Genomic DNA, 27,679 nt, shown 5'->3' on the forward strand with positions numbered 1-27,679 from the left:
TCTTTTTTCAGTTAGGTTGAACTTGAGTGTGAATTCATATGGATTTACCTAGTGCTTTTGACTTAAATTTCATTGTATTCCTTTGGCTAAACAATATATTAATTTGATACAAAATTCTAGAGACATAAATACATATAGAATTTCCTTCTCCTGTGTGTACCTAACAGATATAAATTGGCGAACACTCCCCATTTCACCCTTGCCAGCAATGAATTTGACAATTTCCTATTGCTTTGATGAGGAACAGCGTTTCCTTTTTTAAATTGGTATTTCTTTGTTGAATACTGAGTTTCACCAAATTACTATTTGATAAAAAGGAAAAACACATCTCACACATGAGAATGCATTTTTTATTCTCTTACTCTCTCCCCAAATGAATACTGTAAGCCTTCTGAACCTATGTACAAGATTTTCATCATTTGCTATTTTTTGCTCATTATAAAAGGATATTTCTACTCAAACTTCAAGGTGTTACATTTGGAAATTACAGAGTAATTTTAACTTCAGAAATTCAGATTCATGCCATATATGATTATCCTTAAGTGTTTTATGCACATGTGCATATATATATACATAGACCTATAAATATACATATACATTTGTTTGTATGTATATTCGTTAACTTATTTTTCAAAGTTTTTTTATTTGTCCTCCAGGCCCCAAATTTTGTTGTGAAACTACTGCAATCACTTTCCTTTCTCCTCCTCTGCACCTATTTACATATGTGGTGAGTTTGCATTTTGTACTCGTTGGAGCTCAGACACAGTTTGTAATGTATCTTAAAAAAGCAGTAGCCCAGGAAATTGTAGAAAGTATAGCCGTTTGTGTTTTCTGGTGCAACCGTTGGGCAGAATACACAAATCACAATAAATGAGGTCACAGTAAATGATATTCTGGGTGCGGAAAAAAAACTTGTAGTAAATTTGACCAACAAAAAGCTGAAGACTAGAATATATGAAGAACCTCATTACTTCATAAAAAAAAAAGACAAAAGAAAGTTTAGAATATATGAATGAGTGACTTGTATAAGAGTAAATGCAAATAAAAACTGAAAGCTTAAACAAAAGACTGAAGGAAATATAAATTAAAATAATGAGTTACATTTTATACTTCTCTGACTAGCAGACTTTAAAAGACGAATATAACAATGGAAAAAGAACACACTCATCCATTTTGTATCCATAAATTGGGATTAACAATAGGACCGTTATTATATGTTTTATGTCTCTAACAGCCGCAGATGAGTGAGCAAACCTCATCTCCCCCTTGCCAGCACTGAATTTTATAATTTGCCATTGCTTTGATGAGAACCAGAGTTTCATTTAATTGGCGTTTATGGAATACGGAGTTTCACCAAATCACTGTGTGACTGATGAGAAAGAAAAACACACTGTTCAAAACAAACACTGACCCAAACCAAGTCTATTTCCTAGGAAGTAGAATAATATGTTTTGGGAATGGGGTGATTTTTTAATTTAGTCAAACACCAAATTGGACGAATTTTCTATGAAAAATAAACTATTTTCCCCATAACTTCCACTCTTTCCCCTCCATTCTACACTATGATATGGGGAAAGAAGGAGTAACAAAGGAAGAAGACAGTAGCTTTATTTTTTTAATTAAGAAAATAAAACTTCAGAATTACTGGGGCATCCAGAGAAAGAGTGACAAGAAAGCAGAAAGAAAAAAAAGGCATTAAGGGCAGAGGCAGTTGCTTGCAAAGAAAAGATTTCAGAATGACTAACAGTTTACTGCAGCATCTGTGAGTGAGCAGAGAATTGAAAAAAAAAAAATCCTATCCAGCGTGCAGCTGAGATAAATTAAGGGTAGTAATATTAATATTTAAGAAAAAAACAGTTTGCTTCATTGTCTAAAAAGAGGGAAAATTCTTCCATCACAAGAGGGTAATCGTAAGGGATTTTATGGAGATTTCCCCTTAACTACCAGACAATATTATGTTATTCACATACACTAAGTAATAAGGTCCATTTAAATAATCAATTGTGACAAGACATATATTATTGAGGCTGCTATAGGGCTTATTTTTAAAGTATTGAAACAGTACTAATTACAGAACAAGTAATTGAGCACATTTTAATGGTATCATTTATTTCCATTTGTAATCCCCTATGTCTTCATTCTTTTTCCCTTTCCCTTACTTACTTTATCACTATTATTCTCTCTTGACCATCGATTTTCTCTTTTCTATAAGTCACTGATCATTTATCTTCAGATACATCTAGCCAAAGATACATTCTTTCCGAGTGATGCAATTAGACACATTTTTCCCCCCCCTGGAACTGGAGTTAAAAAATCCTGGATAAAATAATCTAAATTTTTTTTAATGTTTATTTTTGAGACAGAGAGAGACACAGCATGAGCAGGGAAGGGGCAGAGAGAGAGGGAGACACAGAATGTGAAGCAGGCTCCAGGCTCTGAGCTGTCAGCACAGAGCCCTACACGGGGCTTGAACTCACGAACTGTGAGATCATGACCTGAGCCAAAGTCGGACGCTTAACCGACTGAGTCACCCAGGCGCCCCCTGGATAAATAATCCAACAAACAGAACCACTCTAAGATCCTGCCCCTAAAAAAACAAACTGAAAAGCTTTGCCATCACTGTCTTCGAGATGGTGCTTCCATGGAAAACCAGCCTAAATGACCTCTCCCATATTTGTGCGCTCCTGTGTTGTCAAATTTTCTGTTGGGTAGCGTTCAGTTGTACCTTTTGTTTGTTGAAACAAACAAAAACACTTGGAGGTTGCTTTTTTTTTTATATATATAAAATTTATTGTCAAATTGGTTTCCATACAACACCCAGTGCTCATCCCAACTACACGTGGAGTTTAAATACTCCATGAATTTATAGGTAATCATCAAATGCATTTGGTCTAAAAAAAACTCCCAGTCGAATTTAAGTTTTTAAAAATAATTACACTTTAAAGAGCATTTAAACAATCATCATATTTAATTCATGAATATGGAAATTCTTTGGGTTTTATGACCAAATAATTTGATATGCAAAACAATTTAATGTTTTCTCCTCTAACTCAAGATGTCTTTTTGCTACTAATAAAAATAACCAGTCTCATTTTCTCTTATGCCATAAACTATGTGACCTGAGCAAGTCTGAGCGTGTTGTATCTGTTACACTAATCATAACAACAACAATGCCAAGTAGGTGTTATTCTCCATTTTACACAGAAAAACCAGAAAAGGTACAGAACTCGCTTGAAGCCACAAGAGTAAACACTAGCCAAGTCAACATTAGAACCTGATTCTATCCCTATTTTTGAACTGTTTAAATTGTATTGTATTCCCCCATTTTAGTACAGTTTGCAGAATTTTGGTAATTGTTCCTGACGCTTAACTCTTGCCATGACACACACAGAGAGAGAGAGAAAGAGCGAGAGAGAGAGAGAGAGAGAGAGAGCATGCAAACGTGAACAGTTCCATTGTTCTTACCAGTTTTCTCATGGTCCTTTGCAGTAATGTCCTCTCTCAACTCCCAGCCTCAGTCAACCACCAATGTACTTTCTGCCTCAGCAAATGTTTTCTAGAAGTTCATATGAATGAATCACACAGGACATGGTCTTTCATGTGATTACTTCCATTTATCATAATGTTTAAAAACTTAGACATACTCTTGTGAAGGCTAATATTTTCTCTTTTCTTGCTGAGTAATATTCCACAGTAGCAATATACCCGTTTGCCAAATTTGCTTGTCCCTTTGCTAGTGAAAGGACATTTGCAGTGTTTCTAGTTTCTTTTTTATTAATATAAATACTGAAGAATACTTGCACAGAAATGTTTAGGTCAACCAATATTTTCACCTTCTTCATGTGGAAAACATCAGAGTAGGGTTGCTGGTTGGTATGTAGACCCTACAAAATGTCCTCATTGCTACTGATGCTGCTGATGTCTTGGTCAAAGTGAAGATTCTGATTTTTAAAGTTCTAGGAAAAAAAACACCCTAGGAGTTAATACTACCATTGCCATGAGCTCCCTAACCCTGATGGTACTGACTTGGAGCTCTCTGGATAAATATTTAAATGTAAGCAGGTTAGAGAGAACCTCTATCCCCACCCCCAAGGTATATCTAATTACCACAACAGACAAAGAAAAAAAAAGTGAGTGAGAGAGAGAGAGAAAGAGAGAGAGAGAGAAAGAGAGAGAGAGAGAGGAAGAGAGAGAGGGAGGGACAGAGACAGAGAGAGAAGGCAGGGTGGGGTGGGAGGACGTGAAATCTGGATATAGAGGGAGAAAACAAACAGAAAATTACAACCTGAGAGAGCCACAATTCAGTTTAAGAGATCCAAAATTTACTAAAAGAAGTTATACAATGAAAGTTTAAAAGCATCTTTAAAACATAGGTTCAGACTTAACTTTAACATCTGCCAAAATAGATCAATTGGCCGACCTTCACGGCATTAATACTGAGACTCAGATTACAGAAATACTTGGGAGATCCCACTAAATGTAAACAAGGCATCACCTATACTCTTATCAAACAGAGAACAGAAGAAAAGTTGGTATCCGCATCTGACTATTGCCTTGCCTAAATTCTGCACAGGCCTGGCACTCATGGCCCTAAAGTATCCCACAGTGGAAACAGATACTAAGAGTCAAAAACAAATACATTAAATTCTCGTTGGCACAATTTGGTTTGCCAATTTGCAATTCAGTGAAAGGTGCCCCCTAGTTTAATAGCTAATATCGCCCAATGTAAATTAAAACAGGGTCTTCGTTGGGGCGCCTGGGTGGCTCAGTCGGTTGGGCGTCCGACTTCGGCTCAGGTCATGATCTCACGGTCCGTGGGTCCGAGCCCCGCATCAGGCTCTGGGCTGCCAGCTCAGAGCCTGGAGCCTGTTTCAGATTCTGTGTCTCCCTCTCTCTCTGCCCCTCCTCTGTTCATGCTGTCTCTCTCTGTCTCAAAAATAAATAAACGTTAAAAAATAAATTAAAAAATAAATAAATAAAACAGGATCTTCGAGAAGTGAAATCCATTACACGAGACGTTTTCAGAGAAAGGGTAATTATAATAAAGTTTTGAATACTTTGTTTATGCTCTTCCTCCTTTCTCAGAGAGGTTATGCAAGTCTCTCTTACTGAAAGCACAGCTGTGCCCTTGACCTCCACACCACACCTTTTTTCGACTGTTCGTTCACACTCAAATGATTTCTTGACTCACACTTCCAGCATGCCTTTGTCCCCTACAGAGTTATAATCCTTCTCTGCTTATGTGAACTGTACCTGGCAGGTGATTAACTCCCTCCTCCACTTTCCAGAATTCTCTTTCCTCTATATAATCTCCATTTCAAATCTCAAACTCTTATCTTTTCTCTGGAATTCCTACAGTATCAGAACATCACTTTTTTTTTTTCAAGGCGTTATATGAATGTCATATAGCAACTAGTTCATGCTGAAGAGATCAAGAAAATCTTTTTAGTATGGCCTCTGCATAGAAGCACCACAAAGTTCCTTCAGGAAAAGCGATGTCATTTTATATGCATTTAGGGTTTCATAGATTACAAAGGACTTTCCTACACGTCATGTTTTTTGCCTATAAAGAACACATAAAGCACGATCTCATTTTACACATGGCAAGACTGAGGTTCAGTGAGATTAAGGTGTTTATGCAAAACAGTAGGTAATATATGCAAAAACCAGGAAAAAGCATAACAGTTTCCCATTTCCACCCCGTCTGCCCTTAGGACTCTACCACAAAACTTAGATCTGTAGTTGGACCCTTTTTCTCCTGATACTATTTCTAGAACCTGGATTTACTCTAGGGTCTATAAACCCATTTCAATATGTTAATTTCCAGTGTGTTGGGATGTAATCCAGACGTTACCGACACTGAAACAACTTAAGAACTGCAGAAGCCAGTGGTGGCCTGAAATCATGCAAAACAAGGCAAGTTTATCACGGTCATAGACCAACCATAGTTCTTTCAGAAAACTGATCCCAGACTCTTGGTTGCTCATCAGCATTGCCAAGTGTGAGCACTATTCCCCACTTCTCCCTCAGTCAACCATCCTCAGAAGGACGATCTTCTTTTTTTTGCTAGCCATTGTCCCATTCCTGTTTTCTTCCTTTCCTCCATCCTGACTAAATTCTCTCTCTTTTGCTTTGACCCTTTCAGGTTCGTATTTCCTCCTCATGGAAACAGACATTGTTCTAGAAGCATGTTCTCTTTCAGGAACTTCTCTTTCGAGACCACAGGTCCGTCTGCTGTCACTGCAATAACACCTTCAAAGCTACACACGGTATCAGCATTTCTCTAGCTGTGTCCTCATTCCAAGACCCATCATTCACTTACAACTTCTGAAAAAGTTCATTTTGTTCTCCTACAAATCTCACTGAAATGGAAAAAAATATTATTGTACACATTTTTCAAATGAGGTCACTGGTATAGAGACATTTAGTACTTTTTTCTAAGCTCTTGAAAAGGGAATCAAGTATTTTTTAAAATGTTATACACTTATCACAGTGAGCATTTCATAGTGTATATAAATGCTGAATCACTGTTATATACCTGAAACTAATATAATATTATATGTCAATTATACTTAAAATTGAACAATAAGTAATTCTCAGAAATAAAAAATAAAAGGAGGTTATATCCCAGGTCTCCTAACTCTTATCTCTGGATTTATTGATAAAGCTTATACCTATGACTTATCACTCATAATCCAATTAATATAACTTTTTAGAGTACCTATATGATGTCAGAATCAATTCATAAGCAGATAGAATACACTTCTATGTTTCAGAAATGTTTTTGAGGGGCAGCTGGGAGGCTCAGTCAGTTAAGCGTCCGACTTGGGTTCAGGTCATGATCTCATAGTTTGTGGGTTCAAGCCCCACATCAGACTCTGTGCTGACAGTTCAGAGAATGGAGCCTGCTTCAGGTTCTGTGTCTCCCTCTCTTTTTGCCTCTCTCTTGCTCACACACTCTCTCTCTCAAAAAATAAATAAACATTAAAAAAATAATTTAAAGAATTTTTTGAGTGTGGATTCAATAAAGGATGACTAGTACTGAAGAAACCAAATTTGACGTGAACAAGTGAAAACTAGAGTTTATATTTCAATTTTAACAATTTTTTGTTTCTCAGATGGAATTAAATACCTAAGATTCCTTTTCAGCTTAATGTTAATGAACACATATTCCTGCTCTCCTTTCCTTAAGTTTGGATAGTAATTTACTTGAAGAAAAAACTTTTGTTTGTTTAGTTAAAGGTTACTTATTTACTTTGAGAGAGAGTGGGGGAGGGAAAGCAAAGAGAGATGGAGAAAGAATCCCATGCAGGCTCCTTGCTGTCAGCACAGAGCCCAATGCAGGGCTCGAACCCACAAGCCGTGAGACCATGACCTGAGCTGAAGTCAGGCGCTTAACTGGCCGAGTCACCCAGGCGTCCCAGAAACAAGAACATTATTTAGAAACAACATTTTCCTCCCGAAGTTTGGTGTCTTATGTATACATATGTATGTCAAATCTTCTATGCATGGAGAAACATATCAGCTTTTTTGGTAAACCAGGTCAGGTAAAATCAAAAACCCTTTGAAACTTCAAAGGAAAATTTCCATCAAATCGCATTGACTTCAGTCCCATTTTTGATTTACTTAACTTTTTCTGATATTTATGGTGATTATATGGCTATGTGAATACCACTTTTTATGAGCCCAAGAAGTCAACAGAGAGAGCGTTAACTTTATCTTGCTAACTTTATGAAATAACAGGAATTACCATTAATCTAATATTACCATATTTATGATTAACTCTAAGTTTAAATTTTAAAAATCATATTTAAAATGCATATAGAATAATGATAAGGAGAAAAATTACAAATAACCTCAGAGTTCCATTTGCTTTTCCAAGAGTTTCCATGACATTAATTCCAGCAAACTATTCTAAGCTGCCCTCATGCATAAACTACTGCTTCCTCATAATGGCGGATGGCATTTCAATTTCAAACCTGCCCTCAATAAACAGGATGAGGAATTACTGTGCCCATGTATAAACTGCTTTGTGACTCAATGTTTATCTACTATAATCAATAAGACCCAAATTCAAAAAAATTCACAGCACATGAAGAGTAAAACAATTTTATTTCATCCGCCAAGCAAATTCTTTGTTTCTGAAGTAGAAAAGATTATTGAAACAATTGGTGCCACAGGGTAAACTTCATCATACAAAAGCTGTAATGTAAATTAAGCGGTAAAGTGTTCAACGAATCTGCTTAGTTTCTAAAGGTGATTTTGTTTATGCATGTATTGATTTCTTCAAATGTATAATCTAGTCCGGCTCCTCTATTCGTCAACCCTAACCTGTCCTCTATAAACCCTCAAATAATGTAATAAACACTATCTAGGAAAATACATTATGCTGCAAAGCAGTATCTTCCTGTGTAAAGAAATATCTGAAAAAAGAAAAAAAAGCATGAAGCAATCTAGATAGACTTCAGAATACCACAAGTTAACCAAACTGAAAAATATGTTTATTGAAACAAAAGCTTTGACTGTTTTTAATTAAATTCTAAATAATGTTTGTATGTTGCACAGCATTAATTTAGAATACAGCTTTTATATTTAGAACACTAGATTCTACTCTTCATTTACTTCTTTTCCAGTCCTAAAGCTAATATTTTCTTGAATATCTATTAATTATCATTTTAAAGGTCACACTACACGAGAACTTCAATCAAGCTTAGCTTTCACTGTGACTCTCATTACCACAAAAAATTTTTAAGAAGTCAAGACATCAAGATCTGCCTTCTCCTGCTTCCAGGAGTAACTTCTCCGCCTGACTTTGCTATCCACTTCAAACTTTAAAACCATGTGATATAAGAATCCTCATCTTCTCTTATTTATCTGGAATAAGCAGAGAAAAATGGAATTAAGGTTCTTGTGATTTATTAGGTGTATGGTTCTTCTTTCATTCATTTATTCATCCAACAAATTTTCATTAAGGAGCCACCATGTGACAGGTACCCATCTAGATTCTGGGGCTACAATAGTAATAAACAGAACAGAGTGCCTTGCCTATGGAATATACATTCTAGTGGATATGACAAATTAAACAAAGCCCTTACATGGGCAGCTACAGAGGTATACACTGGAATATCATGGTAGAATAGAAGCATAATATTCAGTAGAATGGGCAGAAAGAAGCTCTCTGAAAACATCTGAACAGAGGCATGATTGAGATAACAGCATAAGAAAGCTAATGGTAATTCCTAGTATGGGAAATACGAATGCAAAGGCTCTGGAATGGGAGTAAGCTCTGGGACTTTAGAGAAGAAAGTACTGGTCAAGGGGCTGAAGCAGGGTGTGCCATGCAAACGAGGCAGGAGAGTAGTGCAAACTCGTATGTGGAAGCTGGGTACCACAGGCCTTGTAAGCCAGAGCACGCTGTGAGATTGTGGAGGACGGGGAATCACTGGAGACACTGAGTAGAAAATGACCTGAATATAATTTTGCTGTAAAAGGCTCACACTGGCCGCTGTTGGAGAACGTGCAAGTTATTTAAACTCCCAACTCTCAATTTCTCACTTTTGAAATAGGAATAATAATGTTTACCTAGTTCGTCCCATGAGCATTGAATGAGTTAGTATGCATGTCTGACACATAATAAGATCTTGGCAACAAATATTTCCTTTCCTGTGTTTCTTTCTCTTGAATTAGATAAAACACTATTCCTATTCCTTTCAAAGTGAGTTTCGCCCATAACCCCTATTCCTGTAATTCCATCCTTTTTTTTTTTTTTTATCTCTACTGGGTTCTTTTCTGTCAAATATTTTCTTCACCTCTTTCTTCCATATGATGTATTCTCTCAGTCTAAAAGCATATACACGTCCTCTCACCTCAAACAAAACCATTTTTTCTTCAATCCTGTTATTTCAAATATCCCATAAAGATGAACCACCCTCCTTCATTTTTGTAAACAATTTTATAAAAGCAATAGTCGATATATAATGCTTCCATTTCTTCCACATTTCCTTGTCTCTTCATGTTTATAGTCAAAACACTTGCCATCACGATTCCATTGAACCTAAGTCTCTGTTCTACCCAGTAGACAAGGCAATGGAACACTTTAATCATGATGGCAATAAAATATTTTGGCTACTTCAAGAGTCATGTGTTTGTCAAGATTTTGAAAGGTGTAGACAAATGTTAAAAACTAGTCTATTCATCATTTTTCATCCTTGGGAAAGGCAACAGCACGAACAAAGTCCTGGGTATGATGTAGCGGGTATGATGATGTAAAAATGATTTCAGTGAAGAAACTGTGGAAAGTGCCAACTAAAAATTACCCTGATGTGGGGGCTTCCCCTTCTGCCATGATGTGGTGATGACTACAGCACTTTCCCACCCACAGTAAACAATTCATCGACTGGAAAACTTTACGGAAAAACTATTTAAGGCATTGGATGAGAGGTACTGCACAATTTTGATCCATGATATAAAAGAAATGAGGCGAGATTTATGATCGCTGGATTTCTTCATAGAGGCACTTTTAGAATGTAGCACGGGTAGAGGAAAAACAGGCAGACATAGTGTTCTGACTGAGTTGAGGAATCCAATCCTCAAATTAAACGAGGAGACAGTGTCTAGAACTGATGGGAAAAATTATTGTGAAAAAAAAAAAAAAAGGAACCATACAAAAAAGATCCCAAAACCTACAAAAGGCTCCCCTTCAGTGTGTTATTGAATAATAAGCTATACATATTTAGGATGAAAGGTGCCAGAGAACAAACTGCCAGGGAGATGTAAAAAATAATCCCCAGGACTCACACAACACCAGGAGATAACTGAGTTCTTACCAGACAAACTAGAGACCTTACTGAACATCCGGAGCATTCAGCGAGAGACTCCAGAAGTGCTATAGTCTAGCAGTCACCATGTGCCCACAACTGCCCACAATGTATCCAATGACTCGGCTTGACCTAACTTCTTCCACAGACACCCTGAACTTTGGTTCACCCTCAAGCTTAAGCAAGTACTAACATGCAGAACATCTCTCCTTATCAGATCATTCTGGAAATTGGCTGACTACAAAGAACATTTCCTGTGGATCCGCTTCAGTGATGCTCTCTGTTCACTCAGTTGCTTGTCTCAGTCCCTCTACTCTTGTTAACTCCTTATAGTGGGTTGAATGTTGCCCTTCCCCAAAAGATAAGTCCATGTTTTAACCTCTAGAACCTGTGAGTGCTACCTTTTTGGAAAAAGGGTCTTTGCAGATGTAATTACACCCAGGATCTTGAGATGAATCCATCATGGATTATCCAGTTACATCCTAAATCTAATGACACGCATCCTCAGAAGAAACAGAAGAGAAGATACGAAGAGGAGGAGAAGCCCATGTTAGGAGAGGGGCAGAGACCTACGCCAAAGAATGCCTACAGTTACCAGAAGCTGGAAGAGAAAAGGATGGATCTTCTCTGGAGCCTTCAGAGAGAGCACATACTGGTTGACAAGATAGGTTTCAAACTTCTGTGCTTCAAAACTTTGAACATAAAATTCTGTAGTTTTAAGCAACCAAGTGTGTGATAATTTTTTTATGGCAGCCCTAGGAAACTAATGCAGACCTCCTTTATAAAAGAAAATACTTTCTCCATTTTATTTTCTGATGCTTATAGATCCTGAGGTGAGAGTACTCTCCCTTTGCATTATTCTTTTTGAATACAATCTTATTGGGTTTTTTTTCTTTTTATTTGAGAGTAGTATGGTTAAATAAGTCCTAAAGTAAAGGTAACCTCAGACTCATCATAACTTTTAAAAGCAAAACTAATAAAAAGCCTGGAAAATATAAAACTGACCCACTAGTAAAGCATCTTAACTGCCAGTCCATTTGGGTTCTATGCTTTTAAGAAACCTCCTTAAACAATCAAAATATATTCTATATATTGGTCTCTGCCCCCATTTCTGACTACAGAGCTTCTAAATCCTTGTAATTTCCTAAGTGATAAGAGCACAAATATCATCTTTTGTTTTAATATTTGGTCTTTGGTGTTAGCTCCTGAGACACAAGTTTTCTGATACCTTGGAATGTCCTGGGTGGTGGGTCTGTGTTTGTTCTAATGAAACTACTCTTGATTGGCTCCTGGATACCTTTAAGATTAGGGCTAGTGACAGGAATGAATACACCATAATTAGAAGCTTAGAACTTTTGGCCCCACCCCCATCCTCTGAGAAATGAAGAGGGGTTAGAGGTTGAATTAATGATTGATCATATCTAGTTTACTAACCCTCCATAAAATCCCACAAGTACAGGGTTAGAAGAGCTTTGAGATGGGTGGACACATCTATGTGCTGAGACGATGGCACATCCCAACTCCATGGGCCAGAATCTCCTGTACTTGGGACTTTTCTGGACCTCAGCCTATGTATCTCTTTATGTGTCTGTTTATCTGCATCCATGATCATACCCTCTATTATGTAATAACTGGTAAATGTCACTGTTTCTCTGAGTTCTGTGAGCCATTCTAGCAAATTATCAAACCCAAGGAGGAAGTTGTGGGAACCCCAGTTTATAGCTGGTCACCCAGAAGTCCAGGTGACAATCTGGATGCCATCTAGAGTGGGGGCAGGATAAATTCTTCTGCAACAGAGCCCTTTAACCTGTGGGATCTGATTCTATTTCCAGAGAGATAGTCAGAAATAAGGTAAATTGTGGGACACCCAACTGGTGTCCTACCCACACATTTGGTAATCAGATGTGAACTGTTACAGTAATGTGAAGTAAAGGAGAAACACAGGAGAGTTTTTCCAACTCAACAACAAAATCCCAATATTCAACAATATAACCTTCATAATAGCCAGCATTAAAAAAAAAATCACAAAATATGTGAAGCAGAAAACTATGTCTCATGAGGCAAAGAATCAACAAAACATACTCTGAGTATTTCTGAAAAATCAGAGATGATGGAATTATCATCTGAATATGGAATTATCATGTGAAAATGATATAATGAAAAGTCTACAGCTTAAAAATACATAAACAAAAATGACAAGTTCACTGAATGGTCTTAACAATTGATGATGCATGAAAGGAAAATTCATTAAATTTCAAAAGATAGCAGCATATGTGCAAATTGAGAATAAGAGGAAAACAACAACAACAAAAAAACCCAACAACATTGGGCACCTGGGTGGCTCAGTTGGTTAAGCAACCTACTCTTGATTTCAGCTCAGGTCATGATTTCATGGTTTGTGAGTTTGAGGCCTGCACTCAAACTGCACTCACTGTTGTTGCTCTGCAACAACAAAAACAAAAACAAAACAAAACAAAACAAAAGCCCCAAATAACTGTAGGAAAAGTTAACTGATGTAATGTCATTAAAACTGAAGTCCCAAAGTAAAGAGGAAGGAAAAAAATTTGATGAAATAATGGACAAAATATTACCAAGTTTAATTAAAACTATCATCCCATAATTTGGGAAAGATAAGGACACCTAAGCAAAATAAGCACAGAGAAAAACACACAAGAAAGAAAGAAAGAAAGAAAGAAAGAAAGAAAGAAAGAAAGAAAGAAAGAAAGACAGACACACTAAAGCACAAGATAAGTATATTAGGAAAACCAGTGAATAAGAGGACATCTAAACAGCAACAGGAGAAAAAAAAAAAAAGATTCATTTCATCTGAGGGAAGAAAGAAGAAAAACCTCAGACTACTCTTCAGAAAAAAAGCAATCCAGAAAGCAATAGAATAATTTTATATTGAAAGAAGAAAACAAATCAGACAGTAATTCTATCCAGGAAAAATATCTTTCAAAAATGAGTACAAAATAAGACTTCTTTAGACATAGAAAACTAAAAGAATTTATCAGCAATAGACCTGTGGTTAGAAAAAAGATATTGGAAAAAAAAGTTGGATCTATACAAAGGAATGAAAAGTGACAAATGTGGTAAATAAAAGAGTTCCCACATAAATTTCCTCAGAAGATAATTGACTATTTAAAGCAAAAATATTAATAACATAACAATTAGAACATATGGAGAATATCTATGTATGACAAACACAGCACAAAGCACAGGAGGTAGGAATCATAAAATGACTATTGTAAGAGTTTAACTTTATATGAAGTGATATAATTTTAAGTTAGACCATGACAAATTATTAGATATTTATTTTAACCCTGAAGCAACAAAGAAAATAAAAGCAATTAAATTTCCACGAGTGAATATAAAATGGAACACTAAAAAATACATAATTATTCCATAAAAAGGGGGAGAATTGAGTAGTCTTCTAACTCTACTGTCATCAGGAAATAGAAAAGTTGTGCCAAATGGAGTAATTTGTATTAGATTGTAAGAAGTCTAAGATTAATGTTCAAATCTCTAAGAAGCCTCTAAAATAACATATGAGGTAAGTAACATCAAGCTAATAGAGGAGAAAAATAGAATATTAAGACATTGATTAGTCCAAAAAAGGCAAGAAAGTAAAAGAATGTAAAAGATGTTTGTCAAATAGGAAAATAAATCACAACTTAAGAAATAAACAATTTGCACTTCATGGATCTTGCTAAAACTAGGAAATAAGAAAACAAGTCTTTTTAAATGCATGTTAGAAAATAAAAAGCTAAACAGTAGAGACCTATTTTAAGATTATAGGAGGAAAATCAAAGATATAAGAGAAAAAAATAGTTTATTCTTAAAAAGTCAATTAATCCTTGAAGATTTTATAGCAAGAAAGAAGTGAATATAATTTACCAATATCGAGAATGAAAATAAGGATGTCACTATTGTTCCTAAATATCATACAGTTAATAAGAAAATACTGTGAGCAACTTATGTTAAATTACTTGAAAAACTGCATGAAATGTCCAAATTTTTTAGAACAGTTTTCCCAAAATGAATTGTACAATACCTACTTTAAAAATGGAATTTCTTTAATATTTTCATAAAGAGAAAATTCTATATGACTTTACCCAGCGATTTCTTACAAATATTTAAAAAAATAAATAACACATTATACACAAACTATTTTGTAATGTAGAAAACAGAGACCAATTCCAAAGTGTTTCAGAAGACCAGTGTCTTACACCAATACTTGACACAAATAAAAGAACATTACAGAGCAATCTAGCTCATGAATATGGATATAATAACTCCTTCAAAAATATTATACTAAATTTGGGAAATGCAACAATTCTAATACATCTGATTCAATGGGTTCTATTTCAGTAATGCCAGATTTAATATTTGGAAATTGATTTGTAGTATTCACCACATTAACAAGAAGAAGGAGGAGAAAAGAAAGAAAAAGGAAGAAAGAAGAAAGAAGGAGAAGGAGGAGGAGAAGAAAAAAGAGGAGGAAGAGGAAGAAATAAAATAGATTCGCCTCAACAGATGTAAAAATTTTTATGAACGTCAACGCTCATTAATGGTCAATAAATTGCGGCAAACTAGCAAAATAAGGAAACTCTCAAATTGATACAGAATAGTTCCAACGCACTGTCAGAAAGTTTTCTGTGATCAGGAAAATTATGACCACTATCACCATTTTTATTCAATATTGTACTTTAAATACAAGTTACGATAAAGCAAGGAAGAGAAATCAGACATAGGACTGGAAAGATTGAAATAGAAATTATTCACAGAGAGTATAACTGAATTCCTAAAAAGGCTAAGTTTCCACAGACAAACTTTTAGAATTTATACTTGAATCTGTAGAAAAAGAAAATCTCCCTAGATTTCTTAGTGCTCTGGCAAAAAGTCCTAGTCACCTAAATCTCTTCACATACCAAGATAATAAGATATGCACTCCTTTGGTTAGTTAATTGCTCTGATCTAAGGGATCATAAAACTTACCTTATTTTTTGAGAGGGCTAAATGGTTACACCCTGGTAACTTCTCTACCAGAAGCCCCATAGTGCTAGAAGACTCCAATACTATCTCCCTGGATATTCACATGTCAAAGAGATGAAACCCAGAATTTGAAGACATCTTTAAGTTGTAAAAACTGAGCTAACTGACTCCTGGAGAGATTTTATTTGCATACCAACTAGATGGAGTCAGAAGACCTTTCTAAGAGGGGATAGGGACAACTGCCTTTATAGGAGAAAAAAATCACTTATCCTTAATTGCTTAATTATGGGGTATCCAGTTCCTCAGCTAGAAAAATTGATCTGGCTTTCATCCCATCACACTAAGAATGAATTCTAAGACAAAAGAAGACTGACACACTTATGCAATGTTAGATATTTAATAAGAAATCTCTCTGATACAGTATACCTTATGTGCATATAAAGGATAAAACAAATGAAAATAAATATTAAAAACCTAATAGGGTTCAAGACCTTTGGATATATGGTCAATATTCCAAATTCTTTTATATTTCTATGTATTAGAAACAATACACAGAAAATATGCTAACATTATAGGTAAGAAAACTGAAAAGTTGGGCCTCATTAGAAAAACATCTGTTGACCAAAAGACAGCATTAACAGTGTGAAAAGTCAAGCTACAAACTGAAAGAAGGTATTTGTAGTACTTAAATCTGACAAAGTCTTTGCATTTACAACACTTACAAACCAGTGAGAAAAAGACCAGCAACCTGATACAGAAATAGATGAAAGATCTACTTCATAACAAAGAATTTCCACATGGTCACTGAGCATATAAAGAAAGAATCTCAATTTTATTGGTCACAAGAAGGCCAATAAGAACCACAATGAGACATCACTACATACCCAACAGAATAACTAAATAAGAAAAAGTGATAAAAAACTATGACAAGTGTTGGTGAAGCTGTGGAGCAATTAAAATTCTCGTACATGGATGGTGGCGATGTAAATTTTTAAAGTGTCCTAGATATTTAGAAGAAAAAATCTTCAGCCACCCAGAAAAAAAAAGTTAATTATGCAACACACAAGCCACAGAGAAGATGTTATTTGTTTTGAATATATATTGTATATATTATGTATATATTTACATGTATATATACATATATGTACATAGACATATTTACATTGTATATATATGTATATGTTGACACACACACACACACACACATATATATATATACACACATATATGAAGGGACTTGTATTCTGAATATAAAAAAATTCAACAAAAAAATTTTTAAATCACAGAGAAACTATAAAATGCACAGTTCTCTCACATATGAAAGGTTGACTGACTTCACTGATAATAGAGAAAACTGGAAATTAAAACAAAACTGAGATACTATTTCTCACAAGTCTGAGGGAAAACTGTGTAAGTTTGACAATATCAACATAAAGTGTGTCAGATGCTCTATTGCAATGCTGGTAGAAGTGTACCATTTCTACATAAACACCTCTGGCAGTAACTGGAGAAGCTGGTATCAAAATTACAAATCCAATTATCTTTTGACCCACCAGTCCTGACTGTAAGGCTTTAACTTTCGGATATACTAGTATGAGTAGAAAACAAAAAACTTAACACATATACAAAATAGTTGCTCTAGTTTTGATTATAATGATAAAAGATTAAAAATAACTCCTGTTCATTACTAAGGTACATCCACATAGTAAAATACTATGCAGCTCTAGAAAAGACCCGAGAAAGCTATTTTTTTAATACTTATTTGTCTACTTATTTTGAGAAGTGGGGAGGGGCAGAGAGAGAAGAAGAGCAAGAATCCTGAGCAGATTCCACACTGTCAGCATACAGCCAAAGGCAGGGCTCAAACCCACAAACCTTGAGATCGTGACCTGAGCCAAGAGCAAGAGTTGGATGCTTAACCAACTGTGCCGCCCAAGCACCCCTGAGAAAGCTATAGCGTACTTATATGAAACAAATAAATGATAACTGAAAAAGGCAAGGTACAGAAGGTTTATAGAGTTCTGTCTTCTGTGAGAGATGGGAGAGGAGGAAACGAAGGTACGTGTGGCATATTTGTACTTGTCTCAGTCTGCATAGAAAAACAGTGAAGAGGTTACATGCTAAGAAAAGGGACAGTGGGGTGTATGGATATAGGAGAGGGAGAAGACCTTTCAGTTTATACCTTTTTAGGTCATATTATTTTTTTTTAATCATGTGCTTATATTACCTAAACAAAAAACAAACAAACAAATAAATAGAATATATACATTCAAATATTTTAAAGTTATGAAAATTAAAGTACTAACCTTTATGTTAGGATATACTTTCTACATTTTGGGGCTAAAAATATCTCTTTTGTTCATGAAAAATTATAGTCAATGAAAACTTGTTTTTACCATCTTATTTCACTAAAAATGATAATCTTATGTCTGTTTCCCTATTTAATTATGATTTTTTTAATTATTAAATTGGTTCAGCTTATATAGGAAACTCTGGATAAAAGCACTCGGTAACAGTTTCTACATTATTATCTTTTTCTGAGTCTCCAGGAAAGTATACACATCATACTCATTTACTTTATATATCATGAAGAAAGATCTTTGAAAATTTGGTTATCATTCCTTAAGTTCACTGAGAAACTCTACAAGAAGCAACCATTTTATGAATTTTCTGTATATTTTACAAACAGGAAAAGCCCATTATGATGCTCTTTGACAATTGTATTAAAATTAATTAAATAAATTAAATAATTAAAATTAATAAAATATATCCTTTTGGAATTTCAAACTAGGAAAAAAATATATTCTTCTGAAAAACTGGTATGCTTCCAGTTATCCGGATTTATTGCTGACTCTACATTAAATAAATTAATCCTTACCACATAGATGTTAAATATTCTAGTAGTCTTAAATTATTAAAACATTTCATTATAACATATTAGTACTTCTGTTTATATTAAAATTCACCTCAAATCATTTTTTTGACAGTAGTTAGGACATAAATTAGTATATTAGTTTTCCATAGCTAATATATTGACACCTCAAAACAACATTAATTCGTTATGTCCCAGCCCTATAGGCAGAAGCCGGGGGTGGCTGTGCTGGTTTTCTCTACTTGTGGTTACACAGGTTATAGGAAATCAAGGCATCCACACCACTGGGCTGTTATAAGAGACTCTAGAAAAATCAGCTTCCAAGCCCATGCATATTGTTGGCAGAAACTACTTTGCCAGCTGTCATCTGGGAGGGTCACACTTAATCTCTAGAGGCCAAGCTGTGGTCCTGCCACCTGGACCTCTACTTCCTAAAGACAACAATGGTCTTTCCCACTATTACTACTCTTGAAATCTTTCTGACTTCCTCTCCCACATCTCTTCTGCCTCCAGCAGAAGAAATTTCTTTGCTTTAAAGGGCTCATGTGATTAGGTCATGCCCTCCTAGATAAGCTAGGATAATCTATCTAAAGGTCCATAACCTTAATTACATCTGCAAAGTCCCTTTTGCCACAAAACTTAACACCTTCGCAGGTTCCGCTGATTAGCTTGTGGATATCTTTTTGGGGGTGAGAGGAGACACAGTAACATACAAACTAAAATGCTTGGCTATTTCCCATACTTACCTCCATCTGAATACCCTCAAAGTATAATTTATAGCTGATTGCCTCAAAACTCATAGAATATATTAATGTATTTCCATAGATAAGCAAAATAGAGGAAAAATAAATTCCCTTTTTTGCAAAAAAAATATGGAAATGTTAAAAGAAGAAAGTAAACCTTTGAAAATAATTTAGTTGGATTGGGGAGAGAAAATAAATAAAGCTCTTTTAAAAAATTATTTGTTCATGTTTTAGGGTCCAGAATCTAAAACACGTTTTAAAAAGTTGCCCTATTTGTCAATCTGTCACGAAATATATTTCAGCTTCAAGCCTTATGCTCCTGGGGAAATCGCAAAACATCTCATTCAGCTGAAGAGGCTGAAACTATAAGCGTTGCAATTAATATCTTCCATTTTTGCCATGGGCATGGAAAGCAGCTCCTTGGAATCTGAATCACTAATTGTGTCTAATAGCTTACATCTGGCTTGTGCAAGTTCAGCACATCAGGATTTGCTTCATGTGTGCTGGTCACCAGGCACTGACGGGACATGCTCTGACCCGAGCTTCAGAGTCATCCTAACCTTCTCAAGAAATAGAATATTCAGGGGCGCCTGGGTGGCGCAGTCGGTTAAGCGTCCGGCTTCAGCCAGGTCACGATCTCGCGGTCCGTGAGTTCGAGCCCCGCGTCAGGCTCTGGGCTGATGGCTCGGAGCCTGGAGCCTGTTTCCGATTCTGTGTCTCCCTCTCTCTCTGCCCCTCCCCCGTTCATGCTCTGTCTCTCTCTGTCCCAAAAATAAATAAAAAAACGTTGAAAAAAAAAAATTAAAAAAAAAAAAAAAGAAATAGAATATTCATTAATGAATGAAATCTGGTTTTAGGAAACTGTCTGTAGACATTCTTTCCACTGAATGCGGCTTTATTATAACTGGCAGTCCTGAGTAAGATGACAGAGACACCATTAAAAAAAAAAAAAATTCTCCCTGGAGTGTGTCAAATGACGTTTTGTTTAAAAATCTGAGATAAATAGGGTTGTTATACTGATTCACTTCATTTGTTTTTGTGCTATGAAAACTCAAGACTCTTGCATATATTAATTTTAGTAGATGCATCAGAAAACCACTCATCTAAGAATACGATCCAGAATATTTGAAAAGTTTACAGTCATCTTGAATAACGGAAGTAATGCAGTATTTGTCTTCCTGTAACTGTATTACTTCACTTAGCAGAGTGTCCTCAAGATTTATCCATATTGGTGCATATGGCAGGACTTCCTCCTTCTAAAGGCTGAATAATATTCTATGATATGCATATACCACATTTTCTTTCTCATTCATCTACTGATGGACATTTAGGTTATTTCTGGGTCTTGGCAATTGTGAATAATGCTGCAGTAAATGTGGGAGTGCAGATACAGTGCCTAATGCTAACAATACTGAATTGCACACTTAAAATCTGTTAGGAGCATAGATCTCATGTTAAACCTCTTGTCACACAAAAGAACAACAACAAAGAGAAACGAGGAAACTCCTGAATGTGATGGGTATGTCTGCTGCCTTGTGGTAATGGTTTCATGGGTGTATGCACATACCTAAACTCAACAAAGTGTATACATTAAATATGTGCAGTTTTGGGGCGCCTGGGTGGCTCAGTCGGTTGAGCGTCCGACTTCAGCTTAGGTCACGATCTCACGGTTTGTGAGTTCGAGCCCCGCGTCAGGCTCTGGGCTGATGGCTCAGAGCCTGGAGCCTGCTTCCGATTCTGTGTCTCCCTCTCTCTCTGCCCCTCCCCCATTCATGCTCTGTCTCTCTCTGTCTCAAAAATAAATAAACATTAAAAAAATTTTTTTAAATAAATAAAATAAATATGTGCAGTTTTGGGTATCAATTATAGGTCAGTAAGGTTAAAAAAAAACAAAACCAAAACATTATACAGTTATCTGAGCCTCGAGCCTGCCCAATTTCTCTTTTCAACTCAGAAAAAATTTTCCTGACATTCCCCAGTCTAGTCTACCATGACTAATTGGTGTCCTCAATCCCTAAAACAACTTTCTCCTAAGTGATAGCAAGACTACCATCTGGGCAGCATCCATACCCCCAAGGCAATGTGATGTCACACGTAAGCCTCCTCCACTTTGGGAAGGAGCTGGATACACAATAATTGGGCACAACCTTCAGTAACAGAGTAAAGAAGACGGGGTTTTTCTGGTTTTGCTTCTCTTCACATACACACATGGTAATCTGACCTCTCTCTTCCTCAGGGCATTTCTTCCTTTTGCCTCTGTGATCACATCCTCCTGCTTCCCATTAGCAGTTTTGTTCTTGAAAAGAAGAGGAAGAGGGCACCTGGTACTTCAATCTTGCACAAAATACACATTCTACTATTTATCAATACCATCAAATTATGAAGGACATTGTGGGCCTTCATTACTTGGACAATGGGGAAGAGGTATGCTAAAAGCTTTTATATATATAAATCTCCTAGTATTTTTATGGAAGTATACAGTATTTAAATACCCCAAAGATAGATCAAAAAGGCACTCGGGCATCAACATTTTAAGAGAGAAAAAAAGCGAGAGAAACTTTTACATATTACCTCTTAGTTGGTATTTTAAAAGACACACTCAACAATAACAACAAAAAAAATGCAGTGCTTGTCCTCATAAACCATCAGAATCTCTTAACAACTTGACATACTTTGTTTTTGCTAGATTTCATGGGTAGAGGTCAACATAATCGTTCCATGTGTAAGACTACTAAATTTATCCCTGCATGTGTTTGATATGTATAGGTGTGCTGAGGTTTGGTTTTAATGGGTTTTTCCTTAAAGGTAAGATAAGCAGCAATAAGACGTGGAAACACTTGGTGTGCCTAGGTGGCTCAGTCATTTAAGCGGCTGACTTCGGCTCAGGGCATGATCTCACAGATCGTGGGTTCGAGCCCCACATCGGGCTCTGTGCTGACAGCTCAGAGCCTGGAGCCTGCTTCCGATTCTGTGTCTCCCTCTCTCTCTCCTCCCCTCTCCCACTCAAGCTCTGTCTCTCTCAAAAATAAAATAAACATTAAAAAAAAAGAAGTGGAAACACTTTATGTGACTTCTCATGGTTCAATCTTTAAAACAACCCAATAAGATGGCTTTTATTAGCATCCACATTTAATCTCTGAGAAAAACTGAAATGCAGAAAGATTATGTCACTGGCCTATGTAGTCTATAAGAGAGTGTGTTCAACGTATGTTGGAGACATAAAGGATGGAAAAATAAATAATCCTGACTTACATCAGGTTCAGAAAAGGTCTCACAGAAGGTGAAAATAAAACGACACTGAAGATGAGCGAGTAGGACTTAGCAAAGAAGACCAGAGGTAAAGGGCTTTCCAAATAGAGAAATATGCTCTAGCATGGAGCTATCAAACAGGTCTGAATTCAAGGGGATTCTAAGACTGGAGTCAGGAAGCCTATATAAACAGTATTGGAAATAACATTTGCCTTCGGTCAGTGTTGAGGCTGCAGATGGAGCCCCAGATGGAGAGGAAGGGAATTCTCCAAGACAAGTAGAAAGATTGATCTTTCTCTGAGAGTCAGGCTGGAAACTGAAAAGCCCAAGTATATGGTTTAAATGTTTCTTGCATTTTCTTTACTTTCTTCCTATTGTTCCTTACTATTTAAATTTATTGTAAAGCATATTTTCAACTCAGTTGTTCTAACAGAACTAATGTAAGATATTTGTGTCCACCCTGAATTCAGACTTTTTGAAAGTATGAACAAGCCTCTGGGTACCAATGTGATGAAGGCAGGAGTAATTAGAGCGAAGAATCCCAAGGGGAGATGAAATGCAGGGTGGCAAGATAGACCTGATTCTGGCGCAAAAGTTTTGTTTTTCTTTTAATCAGGAGATGATGACATAAGCAAGAAGATAAACTCTCCTATGTAAGTCTAGAGTGAGTCATTTTTCTTACATTTTATATTGTTCCTAACAAATCTTATACTTATTCAAAATTTTAAACGCATGAAATCTATGAAACTATGAATTTATGCTCACTTGGAAAACTCAAGGGACAATTCACAGTCTCACTGAATGAATCAACTCTGAACTGTACTATTACTTCATAAAAGTAGTATCTGTTAAAAATAAAATCTTATGTAATAAATTTAATCTCGAGATATGCTATAAAACACAATGCCTATAGTTAAAAATATTATACACTTAAAAATTTTAAAGGCAGATGCCATGTTAAGTATTCTTACCATAATAAATTTTATAAATGAATTTCAGCTGAATAAAACATCCAAAATAGTATTCAATGAAAAAAATTATTTTATAGCAATATTAGACAGACATGAAAACTACATGCAATATTGACATTTGATATATACCTAAAATAGAGTAAGCTGCTGCACCTAACACTTATTTTTTAGTTTTACTGAGGTATAATTGGTGAACATGGTACATATTTAAGATATACAACTTGATGCTTCATATACATATAAATGTTGAAATGTTCACCACAATCAAGTTAATTAACATACCCATCACATCACATAGTTACCAATGTTTTTGTGTGTGTGATGATAATGCCAAAGAACTATCTGCTGTGCATATTTGAAGTACACAATGCAGTATTATTAACTATAGTCTCTATGCTGTATGTAAGATCTCCAGAATTTATTCATCCCACACAATTCCAACATTTCCCCATTTATCTCAACCCAACTCTGTTACCCACCATTCCAGTCTCTTCCATGATTTTGAACATTTCGGATTTCTCATATAAATGAGATCAAGGAATATTTATCATTCCATCTGCCTTATTTCACTTAATATAATGTTCTTCAGATTCATCCATGTTATTACAAACGGCAGGATTTCCATCTTTGTAAAGGCTGAATAATATTCACACACACACACACACACATACATATACACACATATATACATGCATATACACATACATATACACACACATACACACATTTTTTTAAATCTATTCATCCATCAACAGATAAACAGGTTGCTTTACTAGCCTGCCTATTGTAGGTAATGCTACAATGAACATAAGATGCATGTATCTCTCCAAGGTAGAAACCCATAAGTGAGATTGCTGGATCATAGCACTCTAGTTTTAGTTCTTTGGGGAACCTCAATATTGTTTTCCAAAATGGCTGCACCAGTTTATACTCCCACAAACAGTGCGCAAAGTTTCCAATTTTTCTACATCCTCATCAACACCTGCTATTTCTTGTCAGTTTTTTTCTCCTGCTCTTTCTCTCCAAATAGATTGTTTTAGAGGAAAGTATATTGTTGGATGCTAAATATTTTTAAAACATAATACAGATACTATGTTGATATTTAAAGACATACTAAACGACCTGGGATAGTGTTTTGTTAATCAGTTTTGCTAAAGCTTTGGGGGACAGTAATTACAGCTTTCCTGGCAGATGTTTAGGTAAACAGGAACCATTACTAAAAATAGATTTTTTTTTGAGATGTCCAACGCTAACAAAATCAAGATGTACATTTATTCTCTTTTATGAACACAAGCGAATACCTCTTTAAATTAAAAACAATAGTCAGTTACTACAGGCAGAGTCAATTTACTAAGTCACAAAAAAGAAAAGCAAATGATGTGATACCCCTTCCACAGCTCATTTCAACATATACACCGAATCCAGATTTCACATTGTTCAGCTCTGAAAGGTAGTTATTGCCAAAGAACTGGTGACATTTTCCCTCGTATTTAATTTCTATAGCATTACTAATCCTTGATAATGTATTCATCCTCAAGGAGAAACAAAAAGGCAATATCTTGGCTTTCTGACAGTCTAGATTATTCTTTGTCCTGTGTTCCTTGTATGTATCTGATTGTTTTTCTAAACTTCCATTTATCTTCTTCTATATTTTTTCTTCCTATAAACAATGGCTATCTTAAAATTCTTTTTAATATTTTACAGAACATAAAGTTACTCAAAGTGAAATAAAAATAGCCAAAATATCTTGTAAGAGTATGTAAGCTATAATCCCTGGCTGGCAAGTTAAAATAATTTTAATAGAAATGTGTGCATATGTTAATCCTATTCAGGATGATTGAATGTGATCAATATGGAATGCACAAATATGTAATGTGATACTACTCTTGTGTGTACCCTCATAAAAATAAGTTATATCTTTCCAGGTCATTATTAATTATCGCTATTCTTTAAGTATAGCCATGGTGCTACAGCTCCAGTTAATACAGTGAAAAGATAGTCTCCTGATGTTTTCAGAGGGAAAAATATTGAAACCATATGTGCATGTTTGTGTGCTTGTATGTGTGTTGGTATTTATGTCATTCGGAGACAAAATCAGCAATTTTCTTCTATTTTTAGTGAGGTTCTCTCTACATTAAGGCCACTTTATGCATTAAAGATACTATATTACCATGTATATTCTTTGTCCTGGAAGATATATTTGTTAATGAGCTTTTCATGTATGAAGCAACATTTAATGTCAGAGAAGTATACAGAATAAAAATTGATGATATTCTATAATCATTGAGACTGAGATATAAAAGGGACTTCAGAGAGAACCTGAGTCATCACCAACAGTACAGCCTTTCATACAAGATGGCTGTTAAAACCCTGCCAGAAACATTTAATTAAGATAAATTTCATTATACACTCTTTTCTATTTTTTGTATCCTCAATAGTGGAAATAGGATTTCCTAAAGACGCATTCACTGAACAGCTTTCTTACTAGAATATTAATACACCAAATTATCCTCACTCTATATGACACATTATTTAAAAATACTAAATACTGCGGTGCCTGGGTGGCTCAGTCAGGTTAGTGACCGACTTCAGCTCAGGTCATGGTCTCACGGTTGTGGGTTCCAGTTCCATGTCAGGCTCCATGCTGGTGGGGTGGAGCCTGCTTGGGATTCTCACTCTCTCCTCTCTCTCTGCCCCTCCCTCACTGGTGCTCTCTCTCTCTCTCTCTCTCTCAAATAATAAGACTTAAATTAAATCCTCACTTAAACTTTGCCTCTCTTCTTACCATTCTTCATCTGTTTGTTTTATATATAAAAAATACATCCAGCAATTCCTTCCAGGAAGCATACTTTTAGTTTGTCAATACAACCCTCTCCTTCCAAAATAGTAAAGAAAAACTTCAAGGTAAGTCATTCTTTTCCCTTGTTTGAATGTCAGATTTCTAATGTTGTGCTTCAACACCTCGCAAGTACCTACTTCATTATAGGGGCTAAGAAATACTTTCAGCTGCAAAGTCAAATTCTGGAGTTACACAGGTCTGCAGTCCCTTATAATTAAATGTTCTTTATAGCATAAAATTTTGGCAATTCTAATCTGTCTCAGAACCCATATTTGTAAAATGTGGTTTTTTTTATGTGGATCAAACTACACAAATACATTTTATCCTATTTATTTTTACAGTATGCTGACTATAGTTGATAATACTATATTGTTTACTTGAAATTCACTGCATCTTGAGAGTAGATCTTAAGCATTCTCACCACAGGAAAAAAAAGTAACTTTGTGAGGTGGTATTAATTAACTTCATTTGGTAATTTTCCAGTATATACATGTATCAAATCATCATGTTGTACATTTCAAACATATATAATTTCGATATTTCACTAAAACTAAAATTGAATTAATTATTGCTTTTATTTATTTTATTAACTATCTCTCCTAATTCATTTTGGCAATCAAATGAAGATGATTTTGGGGACTTCATCCAGGTTTCCCCAAGTATGAAAAAACAGTAATGACGCAAGTCAAATAATGGTAACAGAAGGTTCTCAGAGACAGTTTTGTGGGGTTTTTTTTAATGGATATATAAGCTTAGCCTCAGAGGTGCTACACGAGTTAACCTAAGAAAAAGTTAACGGTAGAATTAACATTAAGACCCACTGCTTCTGGTTCCCCGTAATCTTTCCTCCTGTATGTTGCTGCTTCCTTTACGTTAATTGAACAGTCCAGCCGACACTGAATACTTGAGTCCTGTGCTAGGACTAGTAAAAGACAAAGATAACTAAGTCAGTGCTTCATGTAGCTTACAATGTATTGGGTTAGGGTAAGACAGACAAAAGTTAGAGTTGTCTTGTCTAACACAGACAAAAGTTAGAGTTGGAACCCATGACATTGTATAATAAATCAGGAGTGAGCAAAGACTTGCAAAAGCATGTCGTTGACTATAGGCCTGATGCTTTATAGATTTTTGTAATTTATCTACTAATATTTTCTTTGGTCAAATAAGAGGTAGCATGTTATTCCTTATTCCTT

Source organism: Neofelis nebulosa, chromosome 4 (genome assembly GCF_028018385.1).
Source record: "Neofelis nebulosa isolate mNeoNeb1 chromosome 4, mNeoNeb1.pri, whole genome shotgun sequence".
Taxonomy (NCBI): domain Eukaryota; kingdom Metazoa; phylum Chordata; class Mammalia; order Carnivora; family Felidae; genus Neofelis; species Neofelis nebulosa.